This window comes from Mobula hypostoma, chromosome 13, assembly GCF_963921235.1.
Source record: "Mobula hypostoma chromosome 13, sMobHyp1.1, whole genome shotgun sequence".
Classification (NCBI taxonomy): Eukaryota; Metazoa; Chordata; class Chondrichthyes; order Myliobatiformes; family Myliobatidae; genus Mobula; species Mobula hypostoma.
In genome coordinates, this window is record NC_086109.1 from 82,300,811 (window position 1) to 82,315,045 (window position 14,235).

Consider the following 14,235-nt stretch of genomic DNA (forward strand, 5'->3'; position numbering starts at 1 on the left):
CCATGGACCAACATGTCGGAACAGAAATGGAGAATGGAATTAAAATGATTGGCCACCAGGAAATTTCTGCTCTTGGCAGATGGCGCGGATGTGCTCAACAAAGCGGTCCCCCAAATTACGTTGCGTTTCACCAGTTCAGAGGAGGCCGTATTGAGAGCACTGCACACGATAGACAACCGCAACAGATTTACAGGTGAAGTGCTGCCTCACCTGGAAGTACTGTTTGGGGCCCTGAATGGTGGTGAGAGAGGAGGTGAATGGGAAGGTGTAACATTTCGGTTGTTTGCAGGAAATGTGCCAGGAGGGAGATTCGAATGGACAAGGGAATCATGGAGGGAACGGTCCTTGTGGAAAGTGAAGAGGTAAACATATAGATAAATCTGTTCACTGCCTCTTTTATAAACCTACTGATTCCCACGGATATCTTGACTACTTCACACCAGCACCTGTAAGAATTCTATTCTTTTTTTTCTCAGTTCTTTTGTCTTGGCTGCATCTGTTCCCAGGATAAGGCTTTCCTTTTCAGGATGTCAGAGACGTCCTCTTTCTTGAAAGAATAGCACTTACCCTCCTCCACCATTAATGGTGCCCTCACCGCATCTCCTCCATTTCCCGGACATCCACACAATACCCATCTTCCCGCTGCCTTAACAGGAACAGAGTTCTTCTTGTCCTCAACTACCATCCTATGAGCCTCCAAATTCAACACATCATTCTCCACAAATTCCAGCATCTGCAGAATCTCTTGTGTTTATGAGTTGGAAAGTGATAAGTTATAAGTTGGAAAGTGATCAACTAGTTGTGGTGAGTTGAGACACAGTGGCTCCACCTGAAATCATCTCCAATGGCCTCCACAGCTGTCAGAAGATTTGGCCATTACTCTGGTAATACAAGGTAAGTGGAGCCCAAGATTAAGACCATAGGCCATAAGACCATAAGACATAAGAGTAAAATTAAGAGCAGTTATCAACATGATCTTCCCTCATTCTTCAAAGCACAAGTGAGTACAGGCTCAGAGCTATCAAACACTCCTCATACATTAACCCTTTCATTCCTGGAATATTTCTCATTAACCTCCTCTGAACCTTCTCCAATGCTAGCACATCTTTTCTTAGATAAGCAGCCAAAAACTGCTCACAATACTCCAAATGTGGCCTTATGAAGCCTCAGCATTACATCCTTACTTTTATATTCTAGTCCCCTGAAAATGAATACTAACATTGTATTTGTCTTGACTCAAGCTGCAAGTTAAATTTGCACTTTTAATTTTTGAATTTTCTCCCCATTTAGAAATTAGTCTACACTTTTATTCCTTTTACCAAAGTGCATGACCATACATTTCCCTGCACTATACTCTACCTACCACTTCTTTGCCTGACCTGTCTAAGTCCTGCCGCAGACTCCCTGCTTCTTCAACACTACCTGCCCTTCCACCTGTCTTTGTATCATCCGCAAACTTGGTCACAAAGCCATCAATTTCATCATCCAAATTATCGACATGTAATGTGAAAAGAAGTGGTCCCAGCACTGACCCCTTCGGAACACCTCTATTCAGCAGTAGCCAATCAAAAAAGCCCCCCTTAATTCCCACTCTTTGTTTCTTGCCAGCCAGCTAATCTTCTATCCATGCCATTATCTTGTGTGCAATAACATGGGCTCTTATCTTGTTAAGCAGCTTCATATGCGGCCCCTTGTAAAAGGCCTTCTGAAAATCCAAGTAAACAATATCCACTGACTCTCTTTTATCTACACTGCCTGTCATTTCTTTGAAAAATTAAAACAGATTTGTTAGACAAGATTTCCCCTCAAGGAAACCATGCTGCCTTTGGCCTGTTTTATCATTTGCCTCCAAGAACCCTAAAACATCATCCTTAATAATGGAATTCAACATCTTCCCACCACTGAAATCAGGCTAACTGACCTATAACTTCCATAATTCCGCCTCCCTCCCCTCTCAAAGAGTCAAGTGACACTTGCAATTTTCCAGTCCTCTGGAACCATTCCAGGATCTAGTGATTCTTGAAAGATCATTACTAATGCCTCCACAATCTCTTCAACTACCTCTTTCAGAACCCGGGAGCATAGTCCATCTGGTTCTGGTGACTTCTTTACCTTCAGACCTTTCAACTTCCCAAGCACCTTCTCTTTAGTAATAGGAACCTCTCTCATTTCTGCCCCCTGACGCTCTTGAATTTCTGGCACAATGAAGACTGATACAGAATACTTAAGTTCATCCGCCATTTCTTTGTCCCCCTTACTACCGCTCCAGCACTTTTCCAGCAGGCCGATATCTACTCTCACCTCCCTTTTACTCCGTATACAATGTATCCGAAAAATCTTTCTGTATCCTCTTGCACATGGCCAAGTGGTTAAGGTGTTCGTCTAGTTACCTCAAGGTTGCTAGTTTGAGCCTCAGCTGTGGCAGCGTGTTTGTGGCCTTGAGCAAGGTACTTAGTCACACATTGCTCTAGTCTGTGCGATGAGTGGCGCCCCACACAGACTTCCAATCTGCGCCTTGTAAGGCATGACAATGCCCAACGCAGGCCTCTCATGGTCTGAGTCGACGTTCCCTCCTTTATATTATCAGCTAGCTTAACTTCATATTTTTTTACTCCTTATGGTTTTTTTTGTTGCCTTCAGTTGGTCTTTAAAACTTCCCAATCTTTTAAATTCTCATTAATTAAACCCAGTCAATTCAGATTGGCAAAAAGCATTGCATCTATGATCTCAAACACCATCTCCATCAGCACAGGTGCACCGCAAGGCTGGGTGCTTAGTTTCCTGCTCGACTCACTTTACACTTATGACTGTGATAAGCACAGCTCCAATGCCATATTTAGGTTTGCTGATGACACCACTGTTGTAGACCAAATAAAAGGTGGTGATGAATCAGCCTATAGGAGGGAAATTGAAAATCTGGCTCAATGATGTCATAACAACAACCTCTCACTCAACGTTGGCAAGACCAAGAAGCTGATTGCAGACTTTAGAAGGAAAGCAGAGACCAATGAGCCCATCCTCTTCAGAGAGCCAAAGGCGGAGTGGGTCAGCAACTTCAAATTCCTAAGAGTTATTATTTTGGAGAAACTGTCCTGGGCCCAGCATGTAAGTGCAAATGCAAAGAAGGCACGGCAGTGCCTCTTCTTCCTTAGAAGTTTGTGGAGATTCTGCATGACATCTAGAATTCTGGCAAACTTCTATAAATGTGTAGTGGAGAGTACATTGACTGGTTGAATCACAGCCTGGAATGGAAACACAAAAGCCCTTGAATGAAAAATCCTACAAAAAGATAATGGATACAGTCTAGTCCATCACAGGTAAAGCCTTCCCAACCATTGAGCTCATCTACATGAAATGCTGTCATAGCAAAGCAGCATCCATCATCAGAGATCACTACCACCAACCAGAACTTGCTCTCTTCTCTCTGCTGTCATCAGGAAGAAGGTAAAGGAGCCTCAGACTCGCACCACCAGGTTCAGGAGCAGTTATTACCTCTCAACCATCAGGCTCTTGAACCAAAGGGGATAACTTCACTCAACGGCACTTGTCTCATCATTGAAATGTTCCCACAACCAATGGACTCACTTTCAAAGACTTTTCATCTCATGTTCTTGGTATTTATTGCTTTTTTTTTTTTTTAATTATTTCTTGTTTTATATTTGCACAGTTTCTTGTCACCTGCACTCTGGTTAAATGCCCTAGTTGGGTGGACTTTCTTTGATTCTGTTACAGTTAATATTCTATAGATTTGTTGGGTATGCTCACATGAAAATGAATCTCAGGGTTGCTGTATATGGTGACATATATGTACTTTGACAATAAATTTATTTTGAACTTAATTTTGCTCTATTGTATATCCTCTCTTCTGTTTTTATGCTACCTTTGACTTCTCTCATCTGCCATGGTTGTATTATCCTTCTTTTAGAATACTTCATTATTTTCAGAATGTACCTAAACTGTGCCTTCTGAATTTCTCCCAGGAACTCCAGCGAATGCTGTTCTGCCATTATCCCTGCTAGTGTTCAATTTCACTGGAATTTCAGAAACTGAAGGGTGACTGTAGAAACTTATAAAATTACACTCAGCGGCCATTTTATTAGGAATGCCAGTATACCTACTCGTTAATGCAAATATATAATCAGTCAATTATATGGCAACAAGTCAATGCATAGAAGTATGCAGACTTGGTCAAGAGATTCAGTTGTTGTTCAGACTAAATAACAGAATGGGAAAAAAATGTATGTGATCTAAGTGACTTGTTCCATGGGACGATTGTTGGTGCCAAACATGCAGCATGGTTTGAGTATCTTCGAAACGGTTTATCTCTTGGGATTGCCTTGCACAACAGTCTTTAGAGTTTACAGAGAACAATGCAAAAAAAAACTGAAAAAATAAAACATCCAGTGAGTTTCAGCTCTGTGGGTGAAAACACGTTGTTTATGAGAGGTCAAGGGAGGATGGCCAGACTGGTTCAAGCTGACAGGAAGGCGACAGCAACTCAAATAACACATTACAGCAGTGGCGAGCAGAGGAGCATCTCTGAACGTACAACACTTCCAACCTCAAAGCATCAGAAGGCCGCAAACATACACTCAGTGATCCCCTTTAGTCGGTACAAGAGGTGCCTAATAAAGTGGCCACTTTGTGAATGATAGGCAGTCAGAATCTTTGTCCCAGGGCAGGGGAGTCTAGGACTGGAGGACACAGACGGAGATGGAGAAGATTAAAGGAGGTCTGAGGGGTAAGTTTTTCCACACAGAGGGTGATTTTATCTGGAATGAGCAAGTGGGGGAGGCAGATGTTGTCACACCATTTACAAGTCATTTGGGCAGATCATTGTTACGAGGGAGCAGGTTCACGGGTTTGGAGAGTGAGACGGAAGACACTGATTACAAATAAGCACATTAACCATATACTTACAAACAGTAAAATATTCGACCAAACATCTAAGCCACCCTAAGTTACAAAATCAATGACACTAAATATTCAGGAACACTTCAGATTCAACAGGTATCTTATTAAGTCTCCCCAAGTTACATGACTACAAAACTAAACTTTCAGCAAACAGATACTTAGTTAAGAATATGTGTGGTGTAGGGGCATAGAGACAAATTCCACACTGCCCTTGTGCCCACGGCTTTGTCTTCTGGGTGATAGGACAATGATACCTAACGTAAACAATGACAAATTTACTATTTTAAAGGTGGGTCTCATCACAGTTGCAAGAATTATATTGCAAAACTGGAAAAAAAAACCCACATGTCCCACTGTGAAGGAATGGACTGAGGAAATGATTAAGATTTGATCACATGAACACATGTTAAGAAGAATTAACAGTGAGGGAAAAGTGCAGTCATGTGGGATCAATTTTGGTTGTATGTTAACTTAAACTTAAATTAGAACTTCTTTCTGTCTCTAAATTGTATTTGTTTTCCTGTCATGGGATGGCTGTGTAAATATGCTGTACTGTATCTGCTCTGTGATACGCTGTGCTGCTTTGTAAAATAAGAATAAATAATAAAAAAATTTGAATTTAAAGAAAAGAATATGTCTGGTCGCTCCTATATCTGCAGCATAATTTCCCAATCATTCTTCAACACTGGTTGCAACCTCAGTGTGAAGATGAAGGAAGGCCCCTGAGGTGCCTGAAACCAGACACCGGTACCAGACATCCCACCTCTCCCGGAAGTTCCGGGAGTCTCCCGCATATTCATAGTGGCTCCCTGATACCCGCAAATTATATACAATGTCACAGAAATTAATGTTTTTGAGAGCGAGCGAGAAAGCAAAAGAGAAAGCGCGAGAGCGACCACGAGAGAGAACGCGAGAGACAGCGCGAGAGAGAGCGAGAGCATGCGAGCGAAAAAGCAAGCGAGAGCGAGAGAGAGAGAGTGCGACCACGAGAGAGAGAGAGAGAAAACGAGCGAGCGAGAGCGCGCCATGGGAGAGTGTTCCAAAAAAATAAAATATAAATCGTACATCACCCCAGACTACCCTAAAGTGTACCCCTGCCTAATAGGGGTCAAAATAATGACAGTGTTGCTCGCTGCATTGTTTGCAACGGTGACTTTTCTATCGCTATGATGGGTTAAAATGTAAAAGACATGTTGAGGTGAGTTTAACAGGTGCCATTCATTCATTAGCATAGCTAACGTTATTTAAACTAGCTGGCTAGCTGCTAAGGAGCTACTCTATTGCAGACATCCCACCTCTCCCGGAAGTCTCCCACAAATTGATGGTGCTACCTCCCTGGAATGAGTTTTTGCAGAGTGGGATGTCTGCGGTACTATGGCATACTAGTCAACCAATGGGAAAGAGCTGCTGCATCCTTCACTCAATGACCAACATGGTAGAAATGGTTTTTGACCACATTTCAGTCATTCAGAAGGAAAATCGAGGGATGTGGGCCTAATGTGAGCAAATACAAGTGTAGATGGACATTATGGTTGAGTTGGGTCGCAGGGCCTAGTTCTGTGCCATATATTCCTACGATTCCAAGCTGTGAGTGCTTGTATGTTGCCTTTGCAACCAAGAGCTTGAATAGTGTCTTAAATAAATTCAAACATATAACACCTTTCACCAGTTATAGGTGTGAATTGGCTCCAACAAGTCAGGGGCATAGAGAGGAGGGTTGCTCGTTTGACACAAAAACCTACAGTATGTCCACAGATTTCCTCCTGACCGGCTTCTTGAAAAAAGGCATTGTATAGTGCACCAAAACACAGTCCAATTTGTAAATCATGTGACTCTCACAGATGCAGGATAGGAAGTGTCAAAAGTACGTTGCAGATCAGTCAGAGCAGTAAAATGATAAAGAAACATTGCAGCCTGATGAAAGTCTTCATCAAATTCCTACTCAATCTGCCCGGCAGTCTAAGCAATTAAAAACAGTAGAGGTCCAGCAGATGCAAGAAATTTTGAACAAAACACACATAAAGTGCTGGAGGAACTCAGCAAGTCAGGCAACATCTTTGGAGAGGAATAAGTAGAGTTGGAGGGGTAGCTACCCATTTCAATTCGACTTTCCAGTCTCATTCCGTCATATCAGTCCATGGCATGCTCTACTACAATGATGAAGCCAAACTCAAGTTGGAGGAGCAACGCCTCATATTTTGTTTGGGTAAGCTCTAAGCTGATGGCATTTTTCTAACATCGGGCAATTTTACTCTCCTCCCTTCTTCTCTCTTTTTCTATTCCCATTCTTTTTTTCTCCTCACCTGTCAATTACCTCCCTCTAGTTCCCCTCCTCCTTTCCTTTCCTCCACAATTCATTGTCCCCTCCTTCTAGATTCCTTCTTCTTCAGTCCTTAACTTCTTCTACCTATCCCCCTCCCAACTTCTCCCTTCATCTCCCCTTCCCCACCCACCCTTCTTCCCCTTCACCTGGTCTCCCCTATCACCTGCCAGCTTGTACTCCCCTTCCCCTTCCCCCCACCTTCTTATTCTAGCCTCTCCCCCCTTCACGTAACCAGCCAGCCTCCAGAATATGGATAACTGATGAGATTCCTTTAAAAAGATCTGGGCCCACTCCGCTAATTAGTCACCACGTTTTGGCGCCAAGGTTTGGATATTTAATGAGCAGCTGAACTCAGGTCCAGTACTCAATCACCAGCTCAACCTTGTTTCAGTCTGCAATTGCATTTAGGATTTCTGTCTCATTCGGATTCCCGCCTGGTCTTGTCCAGCATCCAGTCGCGTCTCAGTCTCGAAACCTACGCCAACACTTGGGTCCTTACCATTCTTGCCTAGGCCTCCCATCACATTTTCGGTCCTCAGTTAGAGGATTGTCGATGTGTGTGGGTGGGGAGGGGAAAGGGCGAGAGGCACGAAATGGCTTGTTTTGCTGCTGTGGTTTTGTTGCTTGATTTGTTCTGTGTTGCTGGATACGTTGGCGACAGTTACAGGCTGCCCCCAGCACATCCCTAGATTGTGTTGGCCGTTAACGCAGATGGCATATTTCACCGTATGTTTCGCTGTACATGTGATAAATTAATCTGAATCTGTTTGCTCCCCTCCGTAGATGCTGCCCCAGCATTTTGTGTGTGCGAGCAGCTGAAGACCTGGATGTGACTGAACAGCTAGATTGGGCACAAGCTCCGTAAAAGGCCCTACAGCAGATGTGATGGGACACGTGGCAGACGGCTCAAGTATCTGCTGAATTCTGATCGCTCTCTTGCACTGCACCCTTTCCCTCGTTGGTTTATTCAGACTCCTCACACAAATGAGAGGCGTTAGATGATACTCCTTCTCAGGACACGACCACAGGAGCACAGTTCTTATCGACCACTGCAGACGGGAACATGAGATCATATTTTCAGTTTTATTTGACAAACAGATTACTGAGAGGAGAGCTGTAAATGAAATCCTCAGTTAGCCGGTGAAACAGAAATGACATACAGCCCACGGCAGCTTGCCGAAGTTTAACAGGTTGTACATCTTATTCTTCAGTTGATTAAGATATTTGGAAACCCATTGTCTTGTTCTGATGCTGATCAGTGGCATGTTTACTCCCTATACTGAGCCTTCTATTACTGTACATGACATGGAAACAAATGTGAATATATTTTAAACTCTGGGAAAAAAAGTGGCGGTTTAAACAAAAGAAATAAACCGAAAGGTTTTTTGGAGAAATTATCTCTGTGGCATAGTCCCAGACAAGGATAATGCTTGCTGATGAGGGTCAAAGAAGCCACACCCTGGGCTGAAGTGAGAAACCTAAAGAGATCTCAGCTTTGACAGGTTGCCTGCACTGTGTTACAGAAATTTTAAAAAAATACATTTCCAAACTTGCAGCCACAAAGAGAATTTCTGTAGTGATTTTCACGCACTTTTTAGGGAGTCTGAAATTCCTGAGCTTGCTGTTGTAAAGGCGGAAACACAATGGCCAATTTGTGCACATGAATGATCCCACAAACAGTCCAAGGGAAAACCAGCAGAGAGTCAGGGCTCTCTGCCCTCTTCGTCCACGCTGACCATGGAGCACCCATTTACTCTAACCCTATGCTGATCCCAAGAACAACCATGGTCTTGAAAAGACCATGATTGCCTACGTCACACGACATAGCACATAACGAATGAACAATATTAATCTCGTCTTTTAGTCCCAATATTCTATCCCACCATTGTTAGACTGCAGAATGATCCCTTCTGACCTCACATTCTACCTCCTGATGACCTTGCTGCTCCTTGTCTGTTTGCACTGCTCTCTCACCGGTGTTGTTAAACTTTATTGTGCACTCTGTTACTGTTTCCCTTGTATCACCTCACTATGCTGAAGGTGAAGTGAGATGTGTGGATGAATTTAATTGAATTGACTTTATTTCTTACATCCTTCACATACATGGGGAGTAAAAATCTTTACGTTACATCTCCATCTAAATGTGTAATGTGCAATCATAATAATTTATAACAAATAGAACTGTCAATATAATATAGAGTACACTCAAATCAGCGTGAGTTCATCAGTCTGATGGCCTGGTGGAAGAAGCTGTCCCGGAGCCTGTTGGTCCTGGCTTTTATGCTGCAGTACTGTTTCCTGGATGGTAGCAGCTGGAGTAGATTGTGGTTGGGATGACTTGAGTCCCAATTGATCCTATGGGCCCTTTTTACACACCTGTCCTTGTAAGTGTCCTGAATCATGGGAAGTTCACAACTATAGATGTGCTGGCCTTTCCACACCACTCTCTGCAGAGTCCTGTGATTGAGGGAGGTACAGTTCCCATACTAGGCAGTGATGCAGCCAGTCAAGATGCTCTCAATTGTGCCCCTGTAGAAAGTTCTTAGGATCTGGGGGCCCATACCAAACTTCGTCGACCGTCTGAGGTGAAAGAGGCACTGTTGTGGCTTTTTCACCACACAGCCAGTGTGTACTGACCATGTGAGGACCTCGGTGATGTGGATGTCGAGGAACTTGAAGCTGTTTAGCCTCTCAACCCCAGATCCATTGATGTCGAAAGGGGATCGCCGGCCTCCATTCCTCCTGTAATCCACAACCAGCTCCTTTGTTTTTGCGACATTGAGGGAGAGGTTGTTTTCTTGACACCACTGTGTCAGAGAGATGACTTCTTCCCTGTAGGCCACCTCGTTATTGTTTGAGATAAGGCCAATCAATGTAGTGTCGTCAGCAAATATTGATGGCATGCAAAACAAAATTTTGCACTGTACATTTATGTATACTCAGTAGCCACTTGATTAGATACACCTATAGACCTGCTCGTTAATGCAAAGTCCAATCATTCAATCAAGTGACAGCAACTCAATGCATAAAAGCATGCAGACATGCTCAAGAGATTCAGTTGTTGTTCAGATCAAACAGCACAATGGGCAACAAATGTGATCTGAGTGACTTTGACTGTGGAGTTATCATTGGTGCCAGACAGGTTAGCTTGAGTATTTCAGAAACTGGTCTCCTGGGATTTTCCAGCTCCCAGATCTCCTGGGGTTTTCATGGACAACAGTCTCTAGAGTTTACAGAGAATTATATGAAAAAAAAATAGTGAGTGGCAGTTCAGTGGACAAAAACGCCTTGTTATTGAGAGAGGTCAGAGGAGAATGGCCAGACAGTTTCCAGCTGACGGTAACTCAAATAGCCACATGGTGTGCAGAAGAGCATCTCTGAATGTACAACACGTCAAACCTTGAAGTGGATGGACTACAGCAGCAGAAGATCATGAACATACACTGAATGGCCAATTTATAAACCTATTTACCAATTTAACTATGAGTGTATTGAATTGCAATTAAATTTAATTGCCAGAATGTGTGGCAACATTTGTGCGCTGCTCTCAGCACAACCTTAGGTGGTGTTGGTTGTTAATGCTAATGACCCATTTCACTGTATATTTCAATGTATATGTGTGGGCACGTGGCCAAGTGGTTAAGCCATTGGACTAGTGACCTGAAGGTCATGAGTTCGAGCCCCAGCCAAGGCAATGTGTGTTGTGTCCTTGAGCAAGGCACTTAATCACACATTGCTCTGCGACGACACTGGTGCCAAGCTGTATGGGTCCTAATGCCCTTCCCTTGGATAACATTGGTGTTGTGGAGAGGGGAGACTTGTATGTCTTCCATACAACCTTGCCCAGGCCTGTGCCCTGGAGAGTGAAGACTTTCCAGGCACAGATCCATGGTCTCGCAAGACTAACGGATGCCTTAAATATGTGATAAACAAATGAATCTGAATAAATTAATCTGAATCTAACTTACCAACATCCTATGAGTAAAATTAAGTATCTAGTTCCATTAAATTAAGTATCTAGTTCTCCCTAATCCCTCAAACCCCCAAGATTCTATCACTCACCTACACACTGTACTGACCCACATGTCTTTGGGACGTGGAAGGAAATCAGAGGCCCTCGGGGGAAGCACATGCAAACTCCACACAGACACCGCACAGAAGGGTCTCGGCCTGAAACGTCAACTGCACCTCTTCCTAGAGATGCTGCCTGGCCTGCTGTGTTCACCGGCAACTTTTATGTGCGTTGCTTGAATTTCCAGCATCTGCAGAATTCCTGTTGTTTGAGGAACTCAGCAGGCCAGGCAGCAAGGAAAAGAGTATAGTCGACACTTCGGGCCAAGACTCTTCATCAGGACCAGAAGGAAAGCAGAGGAGTCAGAACAAGAAGGTGGTGGAGGGAGTGGAGGAAGAAATACAAGGCGGCAGGTGACAGGTGAAACCTGGAGATGGGGAGGGGGTGAAGTAAAGAGCTGGGAAGTTAATTGGTGAAAGAGATAGAGAGCTAGAGAGCAGGGAGAATCTGAAAGGACAGAAGAAACATAGAAGAAAGGGAAGGGAAAGGACCACCAGGGAAAGGTGATGGGCAGATAAGAATTGAAGCTGTGAGAGGGAAACAAGAATAGGGAATGGTGAAGTGGGGGGGGGGCAATTACTGGAAGTTCGAGAAATTGATTTTCAAGCCATCAGGTTGGAGACTACCCAGACGGAATATATGATGTTGCTCCTCCAACCTGAGTGTGGCTTCATCGTGGTGTTAGAGGAGGCCATGGACTGACATGGCGGGATGGGAATGGGAAGTAGAATTGAAATGGGTGGCCATCAGGAAATTCCACATTTTGTAGTGGATGAAGCAAAGGTACTCGATGAAGCAGCCTCCCGATCAACATCAGCCGGTCTGTTGTGATGCCCTAACATGGAACATGATGATAATCGGCTACGTTTAGGTCGAGGATGATGATGACGACGACGACATCGACTCAGGCCTGAGAGGCCAGTGTCAGGCATTTTCATGCTTTACAAGACGCGGAAGAAGAGAGACTGTGTGGCGCGCCGCTCACATTCCGCAGTACAGTATTTTGCTTTATTTTACGAGGTCGAGTTGCGATCTCGACCATCAACCCGGCACGGATGGAAAGCGTACTCGGGAGCGGCCCGACCGGATTCGAACCCGGGAACCTCCGTTCCGGAGTCCGGCGCTGATGTCACTGCGCCACCAGCCGACGAGTCGTCATCATCATCATCATCATTTAGGTTGAGGGATGAATGAATGTGCAAAGAAGCACCTAACACCACTGTTCCTCTTAAGTATTTTGTCACTGGGTCTTCTGTGTTCACCTGAAAAATGCCTCCAGTTGGTAATTTAACTTGAATGCCAACTCTTCTGCATGGTAATGTATCATCACCGGAACACACACCAACTTTCATGCCTGGAGCGAAGCTTCAACATAGAACATTTTTTGCACAAAAGAAGGAATGCAGCCAACCCAACCGTAGCTGGCTGCTTGCTTCCATGTGATGGTCACATACAAATGAGATTCAAGTCAACACCCCTCTGTTCAATAACCTGCAGACACATTCTCTGGGATGGCCAATTAAGTGAGCTGTAGAAAGCTGTCCGATGCCATAGATCAAACTGGGGTCTGTAATATTGAACTGGGAAGGAAGAAAGTACCTTTTAAATCTTCAGCAGATTAAATTTTAGTGCCGTTGTGGTGCAGAATAACATACTCAACAATTTCTGTTCCATCAATGCTTTCAAAGCCTCATTGTTTAATCCCAAGGAACCACATTTCAGCTCATTAATATCTGACAGAGATTCAAAGCACATAAAATTATTTTAATCCAGAAATCATTGAGGCATAAAATTAGGATTTTAAAGGAAATCTAATTTAAACCTCACAATTCAAGGATCTGTGATCTGTATTATTTTAATCTTTCAACCTCTGGGAATTCAAATGATTAAAGAAAACATAAGGAATCGTCAAGAGCTGCAAAGAGGCATCTTGTATCTTCCACTCAAAGCTTAAGTATAATTATTGCTAAGTAACGCTTCTCATGGAGTCAGACAGCAGGACAACAGGATCTTCAGTCCATCAAGTCCATGCTAACTCTCAAGAACCTACCTACATTAACTCACTTCATTTTCTCCTCTCAACTTCAACGGAATTCTACCACTCACCTCATGAGAGGCAATTTAAAATGGCCAATTAATGCAACAATGCACATGGCTCTGGGATATCGAGGGAACTGGAACGCCCGGAGAACACCATGGTCATATTCCACATCAACGTCACCGAAGATCAGTACTGAACCCTGGTCATGGGAGTCGTGAGCCAGCAACTCTCCTGGCTGCATCATGGGATCACCAATTTGGAAACCCAATGGCAAGCACTAAAGCCAGTCTCTGTGTATCACTGGGTATTCTTGCTCATCTGTCATTGTCCAAATCTTTGCATTAGAACATAAAACTTTGAACAGTATACACAATACAGACCCTTCAGCCCACAATGTTGTGCTGACCTTTTAACCTACCCCAAGATCAATGTGACACTACCCTCCCACACAGCTGTCCATTTCCCTTTCATCCATGTGACTATATAAGAGACTTTTGAATCTCCCAAATATATCTGCCTCTACCACCACTCCTGACAGTGCATTCTATGCCCTTACTAACTCCATACCTTTGACTCCTCACCATACATTCTTGCAGTCCCTTTTTATTAACAATTTCTGCCTTGAGAAAAAAAATGCTGGATGTCCACTCTAGCTGTGCCTGTTATCATCTTATACACCTCTATAAAGTTACCTCTCACCCTCCTTCATTCCAAAGAGAAACGCTCTCGCTTGGTCAACCTTCCCTCATAAGGCATATTCTCTTATCCAGGCAGCATCCTAGTAAATCTCCCCTGTCTGAAGCTTCTACATCTTGCCTATAATGAGTTGAACAAAACACAGCACAATACTGCATGTCTGGTCTAACCAGAGATTCATAGAGTTGC